Genomic DNA, 6,886 nt, shown 5'->3' with positions numbered 1-6,886 from the left:
TGATTGGAAACAGGGACACAGACAAAGAGAGGCTGACTATCTTAATATATGTTATTAGACTAACACAAATTGATTATACACTAGCTCATTGCCACAAAGAAAAATCTATAGCTACTAATGGGTTTTGCTCTCAGGGTTGAAAGTCACAAAAAGTATTATATTTCTGTCCTTTAATATTAATTAATTTATCTTTAGTGACCACTTGGGGAAATAAAAGACCACAGAGGCTGAAAGGGGCTCATAAATTTCAACCATTATGTATTTAAAGAAAATAAAGTAGACTTTTATGTTAGGGGTATGTTTCCTATATGACACCTTCAGAAATGCCTAAGAAACATAGTCCAGTATATTTGTATTATACATAGAGATTATCTATGACCTTGAGTTGATTTTTAAGGAAAATTCTTATTGATTAAAGATAATCATCCTTTCTTTATAAAGATATATGCTTAATATTTTATGGAGTTGAAAATATCCTTGTGCTCTGTACTGATTATGAATACCTCATTCAAGCACATAAAGGATAAGAATTGTAAAAGACAATGAAACTTTTTGATATAGTAAAGTGAATTTTTTTCTACTAAACAATGTTTGAAATGGCAAATGAAACCAGTCTGAAGTAGGTAACTTTTTGTATCTGAAAAAAAGAAAATTTAGTACATGTCTTCCATGCTGTCTGGCACTTGCTGGTCTATTGACAGAAACAATAAAGATGACTTTTCTTAAAAGAAAGTATTTACTTGAGTTATCATATAAGTGTATAAGTTATAAGCACATCTGTATCGAAACTGAAATGTTTACACAGAAGATCTGAAGCTGGTGAACTGCAGAGCCTGGCTCTGACTGTTCTATGTGCTTTATCATACAACTTTAGCAATTGCTTTCATGAGGGTAGTGGATACAACTTCCTCCTGAGTTCACGCACATATTGCTTTCTTCATAGGGATGCTAACAAATATGACTCCAAGAAAAGTTAAAATAGGTCTACACATTGGGCTTATTTCCACCCTTGCCTTAAGCTGTCATTCTAAAAGGGTGTGACAAATGGCAAAGAATACACTGACAACAGTGAATGTTCCCCTTTCATAGACAGAAGAATCTCTTATTAATGCATTTCCTTAGGACTGAGATTAAATCCAGAAGTTCTTAGCCCTTCTGGATCCAATAGTGTCTTTAGCTGCATAAATGAATTCATAGAATGTTACTATTAGGTTTTTTGAAAGAAGCTAACTTTAAAATTTTTAAAATAAATCATAATTAATCCCAGAGGAATAATATTAGTTTTGAGTATGAGTGTGTACTAAACTTAAATCTAATTCACAGAAAACCCATAGTGTTTTTAAGGTGGTAATGAAATGAGAAACATCAAAATAGATAGCAAAAGAATAAAATAAAATCCAAAAAAGTAGTCATAGTTAGAAAGTAGGATCAGCTTAGTCTCATTTGGCTTGGCCATTCTCAACATAAGAAACCAAACTTAAGTCAATAAATAAATTCCAGGAAATGGAAACTAGACAACTAATTCTTTCGAAAGGCTGTTCACAATTAATATAGCCTAATGACTGCCTCCTAATTTCCTCAAATTTTGAAAGGGCTTATTCTCTTTTTGAATCAGTGGCACAAAAACAAAATGTTGACTGGGTTCATGAATTTTGAGTTGTGAGTTTGGACTGAGAAAAATGGCAATACTTCCCCCGCCCATATCATCATCTTTGGAAGTGGAGCTAGAGAACTTAAAAAGAGAGGCTTGATGGTTTGTTTCCTAAGATATCTGACGGCAAATGCTTTCAGGAGCATTGTCTTGACATATTAGTATACTATGGTTCCTCCTAATACAATGGCTATGTAGCTGAAAGTTTTTCTGTGTCCCGGCCTGCCTGTGGTTGGAACAAATCTCTCCCACTCCCGTCCCCCAAGTAAACACACAGATGCTTGTATTAATTATAACTGAATGGCCATGGCTCAAGCCTTTTGCTAGCTAGCTCTCATATCTTAAATTAGCCCATAACTATTAATCTATGTATTGCCACATGTTCTGTGGCTTTACATGCATCCCATTACATGTTGCTCCTTGAGTGGCTCACTGGCATCTCCTGACTCTGCCTTCCTCTTCCCAGAATTCTTCTTGTCTGCTTATCCTGCCTATACTTCCTGCCTGGCTACTGGCCAACAGCATTTTATTTATCAACCAATCAGAGTAATACATATTCACAGCATATAAAACATCCCATAGCACCTCCCCTTTTTCTGTCTAATCAAAAAGTAAGGATTTAACTTTAACGTAGTAAAATTACATATAATAGAACAGATATCAAGCAAGATTTACAGTTACAATGTCTAATATATTTGTATTTGGCAAAATTAAAGAAGATATCCTATCTATCCTATATTTGTGAGTCTAAGGTTTCATATCTATCTTATCTCTATCATAACCAAGGAAAATTATAATTATAATTATCTAGTTTTCAACTACATCAAAGATCTCAGAAGGATATAAAATTACATAAGTAAACAGGAAATGTATTGTAAGCAACTTCCAAAAATCTAGAATGACAGGGACAGCTGGCTGCCTGGGCAGTCATCTGAAATTCCTCTGTAAAATTGAGGCATCCATCTTCAGCCCACAGGTCTAGAGTCTCTCAGTCACTTCTCTGCGTCCTGTAGAATATCTGACTTTCTTTTGTGAAGCAGGAACCTGAAGAACCATTTTGCCTTGCAAAGTTCAGTGGTCACCTTCCTATGGTTCCTGCATGTCCAGCTGATACAACATTTTGTCAAACAGTTCAGGAAAGAACAGTTTCTTGCCCAAATGGCTATTTTTGCCAAAAAGAAGATAAACTCCCTATGGAGTGTCTTCGACACCTATCTTTCTTTTTGAAGTAAATCGGTGCTGCCAAGAGCAGATGTGTCTCATTGTCCAGAAGGTATAAGTTTTTAAAACATTTTAAATGCCATATTCTGTAAGTCTTTGAAGTGTTTTAAGATTACCTACCTAATCAAATTATATCTATGTACATCTAGAAAACTTAACATGACTATAAGTTTGACTATCATAGAAGACTATTAATCTGTATTTCTTATTTATCCATTACAATTTAAATGAGTTACATAAACACAATACCTTAAACAAGAGTAGAAATATACATATAGTATCACAAAATTAACTTTAAATTTGTATCAATAAACTAAAATCCATAGCAATATAACAAATTGTTACTCTTTAAAAGTAGGTTTAATAATCTACCCTTTTTATCCTATCATATCCATATCCTATATTTCTATATACTATATATCTATACCATCAGAATAATTGCAGACAGATACTTAGAAGATTCTAATGAAACTGTGTTGACCCTTCATACCACTCTATACCACCACTATGACATCAACATATGCCTAGCATAGCCTTAAAGAAGAATCAAAACATGGAGGAAAGATAAGCTGACCAGGGAAGCCCTAGCAATTAATCTAATAGCCTATAACCTAATAATGGAAAGTCGGAAAAATTAGTAGAGCCACCATTCACCTATCTCAGAACTGTAAGTTTATAAAGGCTTGTTGTTTGAGGACCTCAATGTCAAGCGATCCTAATTAGTCTTTATTAAATAAAAACCTGGAGTCAGATATAGAGGGTGAAAGCTGAAAGATCAGAGAAGCAGAGCAGTCACCCACGAAAGAGACTTCTTACCTCTAGGAATCCTCAGACTGAATGGGGCCGAGATCCTGTCTCCACCCACCTTATATTCCTGTCTCCATCTCCCTAGTGCAGGAATCAATGGCATGAAATCCCAAGTGCTGGGATCAAAGGCTTGGCTACCACTGCCCAGCTCTGTTTCTCTTTTATACTGCATCAGTCTCATGTAGCCCAAGGTAGCCTCAAACTCCTGATATTCCTGCTTCCTCCTCACAAATGCTGGGATTAAAGGTGTGTGCCACCATTGCCTGGACTCTGTGGTTAACTAGTGGCTAGCTCCACCCACTGATCTCCAGGCAAGCTTGGTTTCTCAGAACACAAACAAAATATCATGCAACACCTCAAGAACAATTCTATGTTCATTGTTACAAGAACTTGTAAAGATAAATAAATAAACTAATATCCACATATTATACTCTAAATAACCTTTTGTATATGATGCTGTCTCCTGGACATGACCTGGCCACTGCACTCATGAATCGTAGTTTCTGTGATTACCTCCACAAGACCACTACAATGTAAACCAATGAACGAAATGATCACTGCTGTCAGTGTATACTAGTTTATACCCAGGGTGTTTAACTTCCTCCAAACACAACTTCTACCATTATGTTATAGATGAGCATCAAGAGTTAATTAACCTTTGCTCTTAAAAAAAAAATGCTGCTTTTGCACTGCATTCATTGAGCACCTGTTTGAAAGGAACTGCAGCTTTCTATTCTGAGTAGAATACTTAGATATGCACACATCATACACACACACCTCTTATTCAGCCACAGAGAAGTGGGAACATCTGTATGAGGCCACCACTTGCACTGCTAAGCACAGCCACTCAGGAAATTATCTGTAGTGTGCAGTTAATGTTAACTGGAATGCCAGTGAGTTTTGCACATCTGTCTGTGGAATCAAATTTGCATCTTTAACATCTTGCTGCCAGAATGCCTGTTTTTGCAAACAAGAGAGAATGGGGGGAAACATGAAAATTTGAAGGAGAAACAAGACAGGAATAACAGTGGAAAGTATGTAAATAAAAGGAAAGAATAATAATATGGATATGAAAACACATTTCAGAGAAGCCCATTTCTTTGTATGATAACCAAAAAAGTAATTAAAAGAAAAGAGGAGGCCAATGAGGCACTTTTACATAAAGGGGCATATATAAATAAAAGTAATTGTTAATTTACTTTTTATAAATTTTTAAAATGTATATATATATACACACACACACACTTTGGCTGTAATAAGTCTATAAAATGCCTATGTATATATTAATAACTAATAAAAATGCAACATTGTTCCTCATAATAGATACATCACAGAAGACAAATTAGTGACCTCTGTAGTATCAAAAAAATTTAAATGAGGGAAAAAGAACTCATTTCATGCATGTTTATTCTTCCATACAAAAAGATAATGGAATAAATGGATATTATTTTAGGCAGCCACATTATTTTTAGTTCAGAAAACATCCAACCGTTTCAAACAACTTCAATGAAATTAGGCATGGGGAGTAACCCAAGATACCACTGATAGACCATCAGAGATGTTTCTTAGACCTTGTACCATGTGTGCTTTAAAGTTTTACATAGTCCTCTGGGACTAGAAAATATTTATTAACATTAAACTCCAACCTTTATTTGAAGCCACTAGCTGTATACTAAAGAAATAGTATCAGACACATTGATATTTGAGCAGGCTCTGAATCAGATGTGAAAAACGAGAACCTACGTGATAATCTTTGAAGAAATTATGTAAAATCTACACCTCCATTTTCTCATATGTAAAGTGTGAGTAGCTGTACCTGTGGGACATGGTTTTCATGAGGGTTAAAGGAGTTACCATGCAGCTAAGTGAATCATGCAGATGATCCGACACAGAAAACCAGAACACTAATTTCTGAAAACTGTCATTTGATTAAAAGTCACATCACAGGAATCTGACCTCCTGGGTTTACATATAGATTCCCCACTCCCCAGATGCTTACTGTATCAGTGATTGTTTATTAACCAGAACCAAATATCAGACCAAAATAAACTAGGGGAGTTTTAGTCAGTGAAACTTTCAGAGGCTTCTGTCAATCAGTCAGCCAAACTTCCTGTTCATCATAGGTAAGGGTGTGGTGGAAGAAAGCAACTCACATCACAGTGACCAGGAAACAAAGAGCAAGAAGGAGACGACTGGCCATCTGTAACCTTCAAAGATGCACAGCAGTGGACTTCTTCCAGCTACACTCCAGTTCTGAAAAATCTACAGAACCTCCCACAGTGGAACCAAACAACACACAAACCTATGAAGGACCTTCCCTATTCAAGCCAGAAATTGCTAAAGTCTTTGACATCTCAGTTTCTGAACCTATAAATTAATAATCAAATTTTCTTGATGGGATTATTATGAGTAAATAAGGAATGGTGCATAAATTACTGATTACTTATTATAAAGGTGCTTTAACACCATAACAGTTTATATCATACATTATTTTATAAAGCCAGAAATTCTCACTACGACACTCCATTACATGCACAAAATAAACTTGAGCCAATCCAGCAGCTCCATTCCTTTCTTATCCTTTCCCCTACACCTATTATAAGTTCACTATTCACATTCTTCTGCAGATCACCTTCCTTTTGATCGCCTCTTTATTTTTTCAATCAGAGAAATGTGAACCAGAAGTGTATACTTTGGCCATCCCATCACCAGAGTAAGTCAGTCCCGGCTGTCTCTCGGTCATTGCCAGCAGTCTTTTGTGGGGGTATCTTTGTGGATTTCTGTGGGCCTCTTTAGCACTTTGTTTCTTCCTTTTCTCATGTGGTCTTCATTTACCATGGTCTCCTATTCCTTGTTCTTCCTCTCTGTTTTTGATCTAGCTGGGATCTCCCACTCTCTTTCCCTCAACTCTAGCCCTTCATTGTTCCCACTCATGTCCAGGTTGTTCATGTAGATCTCAGTCATTTCTCCATCATTGGGCGATCCTTGTGTCTTTCTTGGGATCCTGTTTTCCAGGTAGCCTCACTGGTGATGTGAGTAGCAGTCCAGTCATCCTCGTTCCACATCTAGTATCCTCCTATGAGTGAGTACATACCATATTTTTCTGTCTGAGTCTGGGTTACCTCACTCAGAATGATTTTTTTTCTAGATCCATCCATTTGCCTGCAAACCTCAACACCCTAATAGTTGTGCCAGAAACCCCATCCA

This window comes from Peromyscus leucopus, chromosome 10 (assembly GCF_004664715.2).
Source record: "Peromyscus leucopus breed LL Stock chromosome 10, UCI_PerLeu_2.1, whole genome shotgun sequence".
NCBI lineage: Eukaryota > Metazoa > Chordata > Mammalia > Rodentia > Cricetidae > Peromyscus > Peromyscus leucopus.
The sequence above is the reverse complement of the archived record's forward strand: the minus strand, read 5'-3'. Positions refer to the sequence as shown.